Source organism: Rhinatrema bivittatum, chromosome 14 (assembly GCF_901001135.1).
Source record: "Rhinatrema bivittatum chromosome 14, aRhiBiv1.1, whole genome shotgun sequence".
Lineage (NCBI taxonomy): Eukaryota > Metazoa > Chordata > Amphibia > Gymnophiona > Rhinatrematidae > Rhinatrema > Rhinatrema bivittatum.
The window spans coordinates 34390525-34406747 of NC_042628.1; the positions used below are offsets into that span (position 1 = coordinate 34390525).

Genomic DNA, 16223 nt, shown 5'->3' on the forward strand with positions numbered 1-16223 from the left:
ATCATCTTCTTCCCTATCTCCCCATGGCATCAACATCACCTTTTCTCTCCTTCTCCTCACCCCTGGAATTATCATCACTACCTTCCTTTTTCTTCTACCTCTCTCCCCCATCCCTAGGCATCGTCACCACCTTCCACCATCTCTTCCCCTCCCCCTCGCCTCATCATTTTCTTCCCTCTCCCTTCACACCCCCATCCGCATCACCTTCCCTCTCCCCCTGACATCATCTTCTTCTCTCTGCCTCTCATCCCTTGGCATCAACATGCACCTTCCCCCTGCCTCCACTCATCTCTCTCCATCCCCCAGCATCACTGCTTTCTCTTCCCTCTCTCTCCATTCCCCATGCTACTCACCTTCTCTTCCCTTTCTTTTCACCCCCTAACATCAATTGTCCTCTCCTTCACTTCCTGGTATCATCATCATCTTCCCTCTCCCATTACCCCGTGGCATCACCTTCCCTTTCCCTTAAACCCCTGACATCATCTTCCCTCAACTTCAGCCACGTACACCAGATGGGAAACGAGGGTGCATTAAGAAGGTAACATTTAAACAGGCGAGCGGGCGTACAATGTGCGCGCATTCGTCGTCCCGCAGCAAGGGATGTGGCCATTTTATAACATATGCGCACACGTTATAAAATAGTCTGACCACGTTTACATATGCGCTAAGGTTTAAGTGGGCGCGTGCCCGTGCATGCAAATACCACTTCTACCGTGTAAGTGGGGGGATTTTAAAAGGCACGTACGCTGACGCCGTTACCACTTTTCCCAGTTCGTTCCTAGTTCTCCCAGGTAAGGAATAGGACTTCCAAACCCCCCTTGTTCAATTGCTTCCCTTTTCCCCTATTAGCTCTGACTCTTAAAACCCCGCTGACATGTCTATTTCTCTTTATTACTTACACATCATTCATAACAGAAGTAGAATTACACAGCGGGGGATCGCGGCGTGCACCTGTGTTTGTAAGTATTTCCGTGCTAATTTCAATATGAATCCCAGGAACGCCCAGGCCATGCCCAGACCACACCCATTCCCCGCCCCTTTTTCGGAGCTTTTCATTTGTGTACGCAGCAGGAGATACATGCATAGGCGGGTGGCTTTTAAAATCCGCCCAGTGTGGGCCAGCCTGACATATTCACATATCTTCTGGTTTTGGCGCATGCCAACCTTTTAAAATTCACCTTTATTTGAATTTCTATTGTATTTTGCCAAGCTGACTATATTTTATTTTGTTGCTAGCCTACTCAAAATAGGTTGGAAAACTGCGGGAGTGTAGGCAATGTAAGGGTATATGTAGACAGTGGAAGACTGCTTGCTACACCTCCCTCACTGGGGGATCACTGGCCCTGCTACATAAACTTAACCCTTATTACCTTATATAAGATATGACAAGCCCAGGAAAGGACACTTGCTTGTCTCAGAATCAGACTGCTTTATTTTCAGACATTTCAGATTTACCACTTCAAATGAGATAGAATCAGGGATGCTCAAACCGGTACTATGAGCCGCACCAGCCAGTTGGGTTTTCAGGATATCCCTAATGAATAAGCATGAGATTTATATGCATGCACTACCTCCTGTGTATGCAAATATTTCTATTGCATATTCATTAGGAATATCCTGAAAACCAGACTGGCTGGGGGGGGGGGGAAGGGGGCCTGTAGGACCAGTTTGAGAACGCCTGAGATAGATACCACATGCCTCTACAGTCCTTAACATGTCATATGCTTATACTGAGTAAAGCTCTGCAACATTAATGAACATAAACATATCAGAGACCAACTTGCTTCAAGTATGTAAATTAATAAACATAATTAACTAGCCCCCATGACTGTAGATGATTACCATCAGTTCTCACCCATATAGAACTCCAGAACTGTGGGAGATGCTATGGCTTATAGAGGATGTCCCTGGGGTGTTATCCTGGCCGTGATGCAGCAGCAAGCTTTATATGGGCAGACCTCAGGAAGGCTGAAGCGGGTCTGCTGGCCAAAGGGAGGGACAAGCAGCCATGGCCCAGGCATCGTCTTCAGATGTTAAATGAGTCTCTCTCTCTGGCCGCCCTTCCTGTGCTGGCAAGGCTGTGACACCAGTGACCAGGAACGGACAGAAATCTTATCTGCAAATGTTTTGGGTGTTGTCTGGTATTGGATTGTCTTTCTTGTTGGCCCTTCCTCTGTCTCCTCTGCTGCTTATAACAGCCAGGAGTTGAATATGCAACAGGTTCATGCGTAGTCAAGTAGCTGGCAGATGGTGTCATCTCTTTATTTTAGTTCTCTGACTTCCCCCTTTTCTATGGGGTGGGGGTGAGGAGTCACTGCTCCTGCTGCATGGTTTGGTCTCGGTCCTGTCACCTCTTGTCCATGGCTGTTTTGCCCCATCAGCGATTTTCTTAATTTCAGATTGCTGACCCCTCGCTCCCATTGGGGGGGGGGGGGGGGGGGGGGGCACTGCTCCTGTCTGATGAACTGTCATTGGATAGGCTGTTTTTCTTCTCTGGGTAGATTAAAGTATTTTCAATCAAAAGTTTCTCATCTTGTTTATGGAAAAAGACAGTAAGACCTTGGATGTGGCTTTGGCACCCAGCTTGCTGGCTGAATAAATAGCTCAGCCATTAATTGCTTCTCCAGGTCAGAGTTCATTGCCTCTGTATCCCTTAGCTGGAATATAGGTCTATGTCCATATAATGATCAAAATTCATATTTTGTTGCATACAGTGGTAAAAACTTCTGATATCTCCTACAGGCGGTGGAATATACATTTGTAAATTAATAAACTATAAGTGTTGTGTGCTGCACTGCAGAAGACCTGGCTTCAATTTCTGGGTTTGGAGTCTGCTCCCTGGGCCAACCAGGACTAGGGACGCTGTAAAGGCAGCGCTCACAGTCCTGGGATAGGGTGGGGTTGAGAGGGAGTCTCAACAGTGATACACACGTATCAGCCTAGTGTTCTTCATTGTAAGGGCTGGGAGTCAGTGGTTGCTCCCATAGACCATGGACCCTAAACATGACTCCCTGACTGTCTTACCTTCTCTAGAACAGCTGCTCTGTTTTCTTCTGGCACTGCGCAGTTCTCAGAGAGTTTGAACGGCCCGGTCCAAAATTCTGCACAGGAGTTCAGGCACCGCATGGCTCAAACTCGACGAGAGCCATGTAATGAGCAGAAGAAAATAAAACAGCTGTTCCAGAAGCGGCGACGATAGTAAGGGAAAGGAAGGGGGATTAAGGAACTGGGTGACAAGCTGACTTTGAAAGAGGGGGGGTGGGGACTGGCTGGTGAGAGAGATGGGTGGAGAAGAGGGTGTATTGGGGGAAGAAAGGGTGTGGGGGAAATATGACCTGAGGAGAGGAAAGAGAGTGAGCGAGTGTATGTGTGGGGCAGATGGGCTGAAGGGGAGAGAGAAAGTATAGGGGAGCAGACTTTGTTTTAGTTCAGGGATGGCGAACTCCAGTCCTTGAGGGCCGCAAACAGGCCAGGTTTTCGGGATATCCACAATGAATATGTATGAGAAAGATCTGCGTGCACTGCCCTCCATTGGATGCAAATCTCTCTCATGCGTGCTCATTCTGGATATCCCGAAAACCTGGCCTGTTTGCGGCTCTCAAGGACTGCAGTTCGCCAGTCCTGTTTTAGTTGTGTAAATTGATCTGAGTGCACCTGAGCAAGCGAACTGACCACAGCAAATGGAGGGGGGGACCCCACCCTGCCCAGGTCACTGCTCATTTTCTCTGGGGATGATTCTGGCTCTCTATTGAATTTATTTATTTATTTATTTTTTGCCAAAGTAGCCTTCACCTGAAAAATAATGACCATCACATACAAACTAAACGTAGGGTGCCTACATATTGGGTCCTGGTTTGGGGAAATGGGTAGTTATGAATGAATGCTCATGGTACCATAGCTCAATGGAGGTCAGGTCTGAGGAGGAAACTTCCAGCCTTTAAAAAAAAAAACCAACAAAAACCAGGAGGCATCTTAGAGGTTATTAGTTCATGTCCAAGGCAAAGTTGCCCATACGACCCAGCATCTGCTTTTTGAGCTTAAAACCCACTAGGACTGGCAAAAGGCCAGGGCCAGACTTAAATCTCCCTCCAGAAACTGGGAGACTTAGGCCATCTGATGTTACATAACCTTGGGATTCAGGACAGCCCTGGAGGAGCCGACCTCTGCCTGTTTGGATTCACAGAATTTCCTTGTAAGACCGACACGGGCGAGTCAGGAAAAGTGAAGCCGAACGCTCATGAAAGTATCAGAATCTCTTCTCCAGCAGGAAAGCGTACACACCACTAGCGACGTGTTTCCCAAGACTCCTGTTGGAGAAAACCTGCATTCTTTTGTTGATGCAAAGTGGCAAACACATTTAATAACGATCTCCACGGATTGCTGACTGCTGAAAGCAAAAGCTTTTAAAAGACAGTTTAGCTTAAGAAAAATAAAAAAAAAACCCTAGAAGTGATTTTAGCTGCATCAAAACTCCCGTAACGTGGTAAGCGATCTGCCCCCAACAAGAGCACTCCTTTGAAAGCAAAACTCTCTCTCCGTGTTTCTGCATTTGCTTGTGACTCCCCTAATGAAACACAACCCTTCCCCGTCCATGCTGTATGGGCTGTGCACACCTGGTCCAGGTATTCCGAATGTAGTCTGGGCCACCCATCCTCTCTCAGAATAGGTCAGTGCAATGGGTGTCGATGCACACTTCAGGACTAGGGCCCCGGAGCATTTAGCAAAGAGCACATGGCTTAGACAAGGCAAACCCCTGAACGTGCACATATCGTGCTGCCAGTTTTGTTTGCTTTGGGTCCGGCGGTTTCTCCTGCTCCTTGGAGATTCCGACTCAGGACTGGAATTTGGCGCCAGCAGCCTTCATTTGCATCCACTCTGGCTTTCTCTTCCATTTATTTATTTAAAAGCATTTCTTAATCGCAGACGGCCAGTTATGAAAACCGATGAGTTTACCAGCATCGGTCTTCATAACTCGGCGGTCTGCCGCGGTATTTTTTTTTTGTTTGTTTTTTTACTGAAGAAGTACAGAAAAGCAGGTTTTTTTTTTTGCTTTTCTATACTTCTTTTACATGCGCTCAGCTATTAACGGCTGCTCCAGGCGTTTATAAACATTGTTTGCAACGCCCTTCTGAAAGCCAAAGTGTCCAAGTTTTCTGGTCACAGGTTACCCAGGCTATGGCCGACATCTTGGGACAGGCTGTTTTTATTGGGCCTAGTCTAGGGCTTTTGGGTAGATGGATTGGTCCTTCAATACCGCTAAAGAGCAGAATGTTGGCGGGGCAGTTGTTGGTAGCTGTCCGATTTGCAATCGCTAAATTCTGGAAAACTAACCCAAATGTGGAATAATGATGGGCCCAAATTAAGGATCTTGCAGTCACAGAGCGTCTGCACTAGGATCAAAAGAGTGCTCACTCAAACGTTTTGAGCAGATGGGGGCCATACCTGGAGTACTGTGAACAGCAGTGGGGTCATATCTTGTAACCATTAAAGTTTCCTATGTACTGTATTGCCTGGTGCTGTATATATTTTACTATCGTCTGATGGAAAGCCAGAGAATATTGCACTATCGTATTCCTTAGGAAATACCTGATATGTATTTTGAAAATGTTTAAATAATGAGTTATAAAAAAAAAATAATAAAAAGATCCATGCAAGCAGTGGGGTAAAAGCAGGACAGGATGAGCCTGTCCTGAAAATCTGCAGCCAGCTAGCAGTCCTACACTGGGCCGACATCTGATTTTGGTTTCTTTCACTGGGCTCTTCCTTTGCTGGTTCCTTGTTCTCATGTCTCTTCCTCTTCCATCTCTTTGGTCTTCCTCTTGCTGCGTTAATTCGCCTGCGCTCTCACGTCTGCGCTCTCTTGCAGAATGGAACACATTTAACGAGTAGGCAGAAAAAAAAAAATTGAAGGATGGCGAAGGGCAGTGAGCGCAGTGACACAAGGGAGAGGGCTCCCAGGAGCTCCTTGTGGAAATTGTTTTACAAAAACAAAGACAGGCTCACTCAGTACAACAAAGACCTTGATAAGAAATTGGTGGCACATATTTATTATAATTTGTTGTACTCCGTTTTGAGTGAGTTTTTACTTGAAGAGACATCACAAAAGGCAAAATAAAGAAATGTTATCATATATATGGTGCAATAAAGTAACAAAAGTGACTGCCCACATCACGAAATAATCAAAAATAGGAAAATAGGACATATAGATGATCATTTATAAATGATCAAAAATAGGGCAGAGAAGATCTCAAATGACCTTCAATTTTAGATTCAAAGGAGATTTTATTTATAATAGTCCAAATGTAGCAATAGATATTCTAAATTCATAAAGGGTTACACGGTCCCCGAAATAGGAAAACAGGGCAGAGAGAATCTCAAATGCCCTTCAATTTTAGATTCAAAGGAGAAATTGAAGGACATTTGAGATTCTCTCTGCCCTGTTTTCCTATTTTTGATCATTTCTATGGTGCAGTAAGCCAGGTTGCTTTACAACAATTGATTAAGCTGTAATAAGGCCTTAGGTGACCAGAAGGGAGGGAGGAGAGTCTAAGATCAGGAAAGTTGTGGACAGGGGAGGGAGGAGGAGTGTTGAGGGAGGGAAGGAGTACGGCAGGCTTTAAGCGAATTCTAATCTTTAATAGCGAGGCCATTCACCAGCCCTGCCCGAGTGCTTCACAAGACAATAAAATGTACTCAGCTGTACTAGCTGGAAGGAGTTGCTGTTTTGTAAGGGAGCAGTGCTCCAAAGCATTGGTAACTCGGAAGGAAACAGTTTTGATAAAGATGCAGATGTGGTTAGGTGAGTTTAATCCTAATGCATGCATTATTTCCTCTCAGCATCTTTTTGCAGGATGATGGGTGGGACTCTCACTGCTAGGAGAAGAGACAGGAGGCTGACAGCAGGTTTATTGTCATTGCACGGTCCCAGCTCCAAGCAGCCAGCTGTGAAACTTTCTGTTACACAGCTGTCTGAGCCCATCTCTTGCATTAGGCTTGCAGAATGAGAACAGGTGAAAACTGCATCAATTTTTGAACCCCCCAGTAATGTGTCCTATAGACCCTGCTGGTGGTCAGAGGTAGGGGGAGAAACTCTCAGCAACATGGAATATAAACTCTGCTGGTATGAAGGGCAGGAGGTATGATTCCTAGTTATGTGTTCTACAAACCCTATTTTTATTTTTTTGGGTTTGTGGGGGGGGGGGGGGAAGGGTTAGCAGCAAGTTTAATCCTGCTTTGACAATGGTCATCAACATCATCATATCCCCAGTGAAGTGGAATAGCAGGGTATTAACTTCCCCCTTTCCCCATATTCAACAACTTTTCAGTCTCGGCCAAAAAGCCAGGAAGAGACAATCCTCAGTTCATTGCTCGAATCCTGTGTTTGATTCTATATTTGTCTTTAGCTGAAAGGGCAAGATACGTGATAAACTATTGTCAACAACCTATAAGATAAGCTATTGTCAACAACCTATAAGAGAACTACACAAGAACTAGACAAGTTCAATTCTAAAAACTCTTTGAACCCCTATTGAACCCCTATTCAATACCCCATAGAACAACACAAAGAACTCCATAGATCATCACAAAGAATTCCCCAAAGAATTCTTCAACTTTAACTCCTTGGCAGCCCAAAAGTACAAAATGCAATTCCCAACCTCCTGACAGTCTTAAAAGCTATAATCAACCCCACACAGAAGTTATCTGCCTCTGCCTATATTAGGCTATGTATATTGTATTTCTTTGTTTAACCCCATATATTCATTTCCAAGTTATTCTTCCTGTTCTCTGTAAGACATTTGCTTGTCACTGTTATTGTTCAAAATGTAAACCGAATTGATCAATAATTCTGTTATTGGAAAGTCGGTATAGAAAAAACTTTAAATAAATAAATAAATAAATAAATATTGTTCTACTCGTGTCAGAGACAGGGACTGTGCCTCCTAGACTCAAGTGGTCCCCTGGGAGTCCTCCATCAATGAGCAAGGCAGGCAGAAGAGACAAGGCGCCACACTCTCATGCTAAGCCTGGTTTTTTTTTTTTTTTTTTTTTTGTTTTATATACAGGCCTTTGCTTAAGCTTGCAGTGTGTTCACATGGAAGAGTAGTACTGGCTGAATCTTCTGATAGAAGGGTCAGGATTTTGGTTTAGTGGGTTTTGTTATATTGCTGTAATGTTACATTGTATTTTTAGAATGCTGTGTTTGGATTTTTGATATGTTTTATTGTATTATATTTGATTTTTATTGTAATTTTGTAAGGTGTTATTTTAGCTTTTGTGATTTGCCTTGAGGTTCACTGAACATTGAGTGAATAATCACATTTAAATAAATAAATAAAGTCCCAGACCAGAAGCAGGCACCCCACAGGTTCTGGGTTGGTCAGAAAAGCATCCAAAAGAAAAAAAAGGAGACATTTATTAGTTCATGGGCTCTCAACCCTGTCCTCAGGACATGCCTAGCCAATCAGGTTTTCAGGATATCCACAATGAACATGCATGAGGTAGTTTTACAGTGCACAGAAATCTATCATGCATATTCATTGTGGATACCATACGGTTGCCAACTGGCTCCAGATTTTCAGGACCGATTGAGCCAGTCCTGGATTTATCCCATTGCTTACTGAGACTTGCAGTTCTGACTTCTCTATTGCCGTTCCTTAGAAAAGCAAGACTACAAGTCCCTGCATGCAATGGGGTAAAACCAGGACTGGATGAGCCTGTCCTGAAAATCTGGAGCTAGTTGGCAACCGTACCTGGAAACCTGAATGGCAAGCTTTAGCCCAAAAAACCCAGTCTTTGGGACACACTCAGCCAATCAGGTTTTCAGAATATCCAAAATGAATATGCATGAGATAGATTTGCATATAATGGAAACTGCATGCAAATCTAGCTCATGCATATTCATTTTGGATATCCTGCAAACTAGACTGGCTAGGGGGTCCTCAAAGATCAGTAGTTGAAAAGTACTGCAACAATGGTGTTCAAACCAGTCAGGTTTTCAGGATACCCCTAATGAATATGTATAAGATAGATTTCTAGTGTTTGCAAATCTATCTCATGTAGTGGGGCCCTCTAAGACTGGTTTGAGCACCTCTGTTCTATAAAGTCTTGTCAGACTGACTGAATGTCTTCTAAACTTGTTTGTCTCAACCAGTAATGCTTGTTTAGGTGACTGCTGCCTGCCAGAATGTGGGCATTTTAAGGGAGAGTCTGCATCTGCAGCTGAATTGGTAAATGTAGCAGCGACATTCTGAGAGTAAGCCTATTCCTGAAGACACTTCAGCAATAAGCTACTATTTATAAGTGTTTAAATCTAATGGGAGAAAGGATGTCTAGCATCTCCTAAACCATGGATCCATTATTACTCAGCTACATTGTTCAATCTGCCAAAGTCTTAAGCACTCTTGACCCTTGTTGAGGGCTGAAGAGAGCTTGCTAGGAAGGTTAATATGCCCGTGATCTTTATGGGATCTCATTGTCGCCTTCGCCATGGTGTTATTCAGCAATTTATTGACAGTCGTGTGCCCTGACGCCAGTTTGTCAGAACTCCACGCATTCTTTCAATTGAGTCTCATCTCTCAAACTAACATGGCACGAATTTCCACCAAGTTGTACTAACAAAAGTAGTCTCTCGTTTATATGTCATGGCAGGTTCTGGAGCGTGTCACTCTTGTTTTTTGAGAGCTCGGGGAAGCATGTCTAGGTGCCATCTTTTGACAGCTTTCTGCTCTGCCTGGTAGAATGACAGATCCTATTATTCCAGTAACTCTCTTGGGTTCTTGCATGGCGTTACAGAATTTATGGAATTTTGCCAACAAACTTTTCTGCAATGGCTAGCATGGCCAGTATTCCCCTGCCTTTATTTCCCCCCCTAAACTCTTTATTTATAAACTTTTCAAGTCATACATGAGATGAGACAATAAAGGCATAAAATACATAGTGTAGCAAGAAGTACAGAAAAGGACTCGAGCAAAGAGCCAGCACTATATATATATATATATATATATATATATATAACATCCACAAGAGAGCTGGATAAAAGGTTACACAGTCCAAAGTTCCAAAAAGGTTTAAATCCAAGTGTTTTTATTTTTACAATTGGCAACTCCACTGTAAGGGGTAGATTTTCAAAAAACACGAATAGGCGTACTTTTGCTGGCGCATCAGGCGCAAGCAAAAGTACGCTGGATTGTAGTAGATACGCGTGGCTCCGCGCGTATCCACTAAAATCCTGGATCGGCGCGCGCAAGGCTATGAATTCTGTATAGCCGGCGCGCGCCGAGCCGCGCTGCCTACCCCTGTTCCCTCCAACGCCCCTCCCCTCATCTTCCCCTCCCTTCCTCTATCTAACCCACCCGCCCGGCCCTGTCTACACCCCCCCCTTACCTTTCTCCGGGGATTTACGCCTCCCGGAGGGAGAAGTAAATCCCCGCGCGCCAGCGGGCCTCCTGCGCGCCGGGCCGCAACCTGGGGACGGGTACGGAGGGCGCGGCCACGCCCCCGGACCGGGCCGTAGCCACGCCCCATACCCGCCCCCAAAACGCTGCCGACACGCCCCCGAAACGCCACGACGACCGGGCCCGCCCCCGACACGCCCCCCTCGGAGAACCCCGGGACTTACGCGAGTCCCGGGGCTCTGCGCGCACCGGTAGGCCTATGTAAAATAGGCTCACCGGCGCGCAGGGCCCTGCTCGCCTAAATCCGCCTGGTTTTGGGCGGATTTAGGCGAGCAGGGCTCTGAAAATCCGCCCCTAAGTATAGTTATATTCCAAGGAACGGGTCCTCTGACACGGACCCGTGTTTCACAGAGGCTGCGTTGGGAGGGACACCCAGGTAATATCAGCAAATCTTCATCGGGTTTCAAAGAAAAATTGGCAGGGAGCGCTACTGTGTGACCTTTTATCCAGCTCTCTTGTGGATGTTATGTAGCAAGAAGTACATCATACTTAAACAAATATACAAGGAGATATCACTACTAGAAAAAAACAAAAGTGATACAAGCAGTAGACATAAGCAATGTGAAGTCCTGGCATAAAGATGCAGAGAATAGCCTGAAGCATTCCCCTGAGACCAACAATAATCAACACACACTCCCCAAATCTGTTCCCCTGCCTTTTTATTTTTTGAGAAAGCTAATTAGGATGTGTGTATGTAAAACAGAGTATGTTCAAATTCTCCGACCCAGTGGGCAGATACAACCTCTGTGTCATTATCAGTCTTAGCCAATCAGGCCTTATCTTTATTAAAAACATTTGTACCAACTCTGCTATCCTATGGCCTATGATGTCGATAGGAAATGCTTTTTATCTGCCCATTGTATCTTATCTTATCTTATCAAATAACTGGACACAAATATTAGTAAGTACTGTATAAATAATCTGATCTGTTGTATGGGGCAAGAAAAGTCCTGGGTAACTGAGCATCATCTGGAGTTAAATTTGTGGAAAACAGAAGTCCTATGGATCTCGTGTAATCCTCCCCCTGACATCAGTGCTGAGTGACAATAGAAAGCTGATTTGGTTAGAGATCGGATTCGGGATTGACTTGTAAGGCCCATTGGAAGGCTGTTATAAAGGCAGGCTAATACAACTAGGACTCCAGTGTCACCTGAAATATGTTTTACAAAAAGGAGATTTTAGATCTATAATAAATGTTTTATTAACAACTCTTGATTATTGTAACAATTTGCTTGCAGGGGTTGCCTAAATGTCACGTGCGAGCATTACAGATATTGCAAAATGTCGTCTCTCGTTTGGCAACTGAGGGTAGGATATACGAGCCTATTACTCCCATGCTTAAACAATTGCACTTGTTTGCCTGTTATACAAAGGATTATGTTTAAAGTACTTTTATTGATCTTTAAGATGAACAGGAAGGAAGGTCCAAATTATTTATCAGACTTGATATCTATATGTGTTCTCGCTTGTCAGCTTTGTTCTGCGGATGAGTTGTTGAACGTCCCAGGGATTAAGAAAGTGTGGTTTCAGGAGATGCGATCATGAGCTTTTTCTGTAGTTGGTTGAGTAATGTGGAATGGCTTGCCTAGGGACTTGCATCTGAGTACCAATGTTGAACTATTCTGCAATAAATTGAAGGCATTTTTATTTCAAGAAACTTACGCTTGGAAATGGGAGGGCAATTTTATTCAAACAGTAAAGAGTGTGATTTTAGTAATTTGTACTTTGTTTCGTTGTTTAGTTAATGTTTGCTTTTTAAATAATGTAAATGTTTAATGCAATCTGCTTAGCACAACTGGACTAATAAACAAATTATAAGATTTTTAAATAATGAAACTAAATCTACCATCAAACTGCCAGCATTGACCTGGCTGGTTCCTGGCATGGTGAGCCTGCTGGCTCCAAACTGGCTAGCTCGTGGCCTGAGAGAGCGAAGGGTGAATTATTTGCAGTACTCCAGCCTCCCACTGCTTTCTATATTCACCCTTGAATTCTTGCAGAGTACTGCTTCCTACCACTGCTGTTGGTGGTTATTCCAGGCACCTGCCACCCTCTCAGTAAAGAAGTATTTGCTTGTGTTTCATCTCAAACTTCCTCCCTCCGTTTTCATGTCATGACACCTTGGTCCTTCAAATTCCTTTTCCGTGGAAAATGTCGCCTTCCTGTAATTTATCGAAACTTGTGAAATATTTAAATTCTCATCCTACTCCTCTTTCCCTAGCGAATGCCTTCTGAGTGTCTTCCAGCCTCCTATGCTGTGTAATGAACGCACAGTTTCATTCAACGCTACACAGTCTAGACCAGTACCCAAGGGCTTCCCAATCCTGTCCTGGGATGCCACGCCCCAGGACAGGATTTTCAGAATATTCACGGTGAATATGCAAGAGATAGATCTGCATGCACTGGTGACCCAGTATATGCACATTTACATATTCATCGAGGATATCCTGAAAATGCGACTGGCGGGGAGGAAGCCCAGAATAAGGTTGACAAGCCCTGGCCCTAGTGATATCCTCTGCGAATCTTGCTTCTGCCAATATCCTAATGAGAAGCAGAAGTTACAGCAGGTTTAGCAGAAACAGTTTCTCTTTCTGCTTTTCCAAATTCCAGCTTCCTCATCTTCGTTCATTTTGTAAGGCATTTTGATCAATAAAGTCTTTTGGTAGAATAGATCAGACTAGAGTTGGGGAGAGGACATAGAAGTTTAATGGTTCAGCACCGGACCACAAGTCAGGAGATCTGCTCAGCTCTGGCACCAGCTCTGTGCGTGATCTTCACCAAGTCACTTGGTCTCCTTGTGCCGCACTTTCTTCACCTGTACTTCCATAGTGAACAGCTTTCCCGTGTCCCGCTTTGGATACCGATGCTGTCATGGTGATGCTAGCTCTGGTTTTTCCATAGCGAGAGACGTGGAAGGCAGAATAGTGTCTGTGAAATTTCAATGCTGATATATTTTCTCTCCTCCCACACAGCTTTCGCCTGATGCATTAAAGCAAAACATGTCTGTCCTAGATTTTAAAAAAAAGATGATTCTTTTAAATTGCATATAGAGCAGGTAAAATAATCAGCAAAAGTGTTCAAAGTATTCTAAACACAGAGAGGAACAATTAAACAATGTTGGAAAATGCTGTAGCTTATAAGTTAGTAACGAAGATGTCATCTTCATCGCACCAAGAACAGGTGCATTGTAAAATAAAGAGATACTTACAGGATGGGAAAGACTCCCACGACTGACACCATAATCCATGGGCTTGAGTCTAGGCAGCTGTGCACAGCAGACTGTTTTTTATTTTGATCCAGCAGTTACCTCCTGCTCCTTTGGGATTCCAGTTTAGTCAGAACCAGGGCTGGGATCCTGGTGCCTTCACTGGCACCTACCCAGGGATTTTTCCCTTCTCCCCCCCCCAATAGATCTAGTCTGGCAATGGACATGATGGTGAATCTGGCCACTAGATGTCACTCTTCAGCACCAACCATGACTCCCATTCCTCGTTTGGAAGCTGAGAACTCCACCTCGGCAGCATCCCCAGCTCCCATACACTGGTCCAATAACTTTTCCATGTATCTTCTGTTCTAGGCTGAGCTAATTCACAATTTCACATAAGGAAACAGGTACTCACGATCAGGTCAATTACAACTTCAGTTATCAAGGATCTTCGGTATCCGGGTTCTGCCACACAGCTAAGCAATTCTCCAGTTGCTGGAACCAACTTTTCTGTTCTCAGACAGCTCTTTTCTAGTCCTGGAGGCCAATCCGATTGCTAAGGGGGTGGGATTTCTGGCTCTGCCAGCAGACGGTATAAGATCTCTGCCTTTGTAGCATCTTAGCTTCATTGCTGCCCTCCAATGACTCAAAGGGTAACACATTTGGACCCTTGCTCACTGGGCATCTACTAGTTCAAGACCTACCAGCAGGCAGTTCTAACAATACCAATGAACATCTTCAGTAACTTTAGATAATCTATTATACTATCTTCAATTATAGGAAATATCAAAACAAATTGACAAAAGTATTTTTTCACTCAACTCGTGATCCAACTGTGGAATTTGTTGCCAGATATTATGGTCAAGGACTGTAGCTGGGTTCAAATTGAGTTTAGACAAGTTTCATAAACAATTAGCCAGGTAGACTTAGAAAGCCATCAATTATCCCCGAGCGTGAGCAAGAAGGAATAGGTTCTGCTGAGTATTCCTAGCAAGTTAGATTACCACTGTTGAAGATAGGATACTTGGCTTGATGGACTTTTTGTCTGACCCAACATGGTACAGCTTATGTTCTTATGCTACAAGAGAAAGGTACATAAGAACTCCTGAGTACTGAGTTCAGTTCTGGAGACCGCATCTCAAAAAGGATAGAGGCAGAACAGAAGCAGTCCAGAGACAGGCAACCCAAATGATGTGGGATCTGTATCAAAAGACTTATGAGAGGAGACTGGAGGATATAAATGTGTACCCTGGAGGAGAGGAAATATGACAGACTTTTAAATGCCAGAAATGAATTAATAATACACAGGACTCAAATCTCTTCTGATAGAAAAGGAGCTGTAGAACTAGAGATTATCTTATGAAACTCCAAGGGAGTAGACTCAGGAGCAACATTAGGAAGTATTTCTTCAGAGAAAGGATGCTGGATACATGGAAAGCCCTCCCAGATAATACGGTGAAGACAAGAATAATAATGGAGTTCAAAAAGGCATGGGATAAACACAGAAGATGCCTATTGACTAGAGGATGGAAATGAAGAAACAGGGTAACTTGGGGTAACATTTTTCCATGGGGGTAACCTGAACTAAGTAGCAGTTACAATCTTAAACATTTTACTGGGCAGACTGAATGGACTATTTGTATCATTATCTGCTGTCATTTACTATGTTACTATGAATTAATATGGCTTTTACTTATTTAGTTAATTTATTATATTTGATGGTTTGCTTTTCTTACAAAAAATCAAAAGGGATTTACAATAAAAGTAAAAATTAACATAAAACAAACAAATAAAACAAATAAAGCAATAAAACAAAATCAACAAAACATGAAATAAAAGAAACTATAATCATACAGCAATCAGTAAGATAAAATTATAAAACAGGTTAAGAAAACAATCATAAGAGACTTCAATCAGGAAAAACCTTAACAAATAAAAAAAGTCTTCAATAGACTCCTAAATTTAAAATATTTTTTTTCAAGCTGGATCATAAGATTTAAGGAATTCCAAAATGAAGGAGCCAAAAAAGCAAAAGACCTTTCTGAGGAACCCTCAAACAATCTCTTTAAGCGAGGGTACTTGGACCAGATCATGTTGGGATGAACGAAGTGTGTGTCCGGGAACATATGGTATTAAAAAGATTAGCGAGGTATGTCGGAGTTTCTGAATGAAAGGCCTTGCAGGCAGATATCCAATTTTGAATTGAACGCAGAAAGAAATTGAGAAGCTCATGCAGTAGTAGAGTTTCATGATCATATTTTTTTTTTTGTTTTACAAAAAATGAGTTTACCAGCAGTGTTTTGCACTAGTTGTAATCTTTGGATAGAACGTGATGAAAAGAACGATATAAAGAATTAAAGTAATATAAGCAACTGAGAACCAATGAGTGGATTAAGGATCTCAAGTCTGAGGCGCTCAAAAAAAGGTCTAACTTCTGAATTAGACATAGAAAAAAAAACTAAGAAAGATATAGGGCTTGATTTACTAAAGATATTTTTACTCATTCCGTGTCTGTGTGAAAGAAAAGCTTAGTAAATCAGGTTCTTCGTTGTGAAATATGGCAA

The 16223-nt window shown here is 43.3% G+C and overlaps 1 long non-coding RNA gene across 1 annotated transcript in view; it reads right to left on the reverse strand.

Moving 5' to 3' along the window:
• Positions 1-11281: 11281 nt before the first annotated feature.
• Positions 11282-16223, reverse strand: part of LOC115076092 — a 121134-nt gene continuing 116192 nt past the window's right edge. Inside the window, exon 3 of the long non-coding RNA XR_003852685.1 lies at positions 11282-13462. This is a non-coding gene — a long non-coding RNA (uncharacterized LOC115076092). The remainder of the gene's footprint in view (positions 13463-16223) is intronic.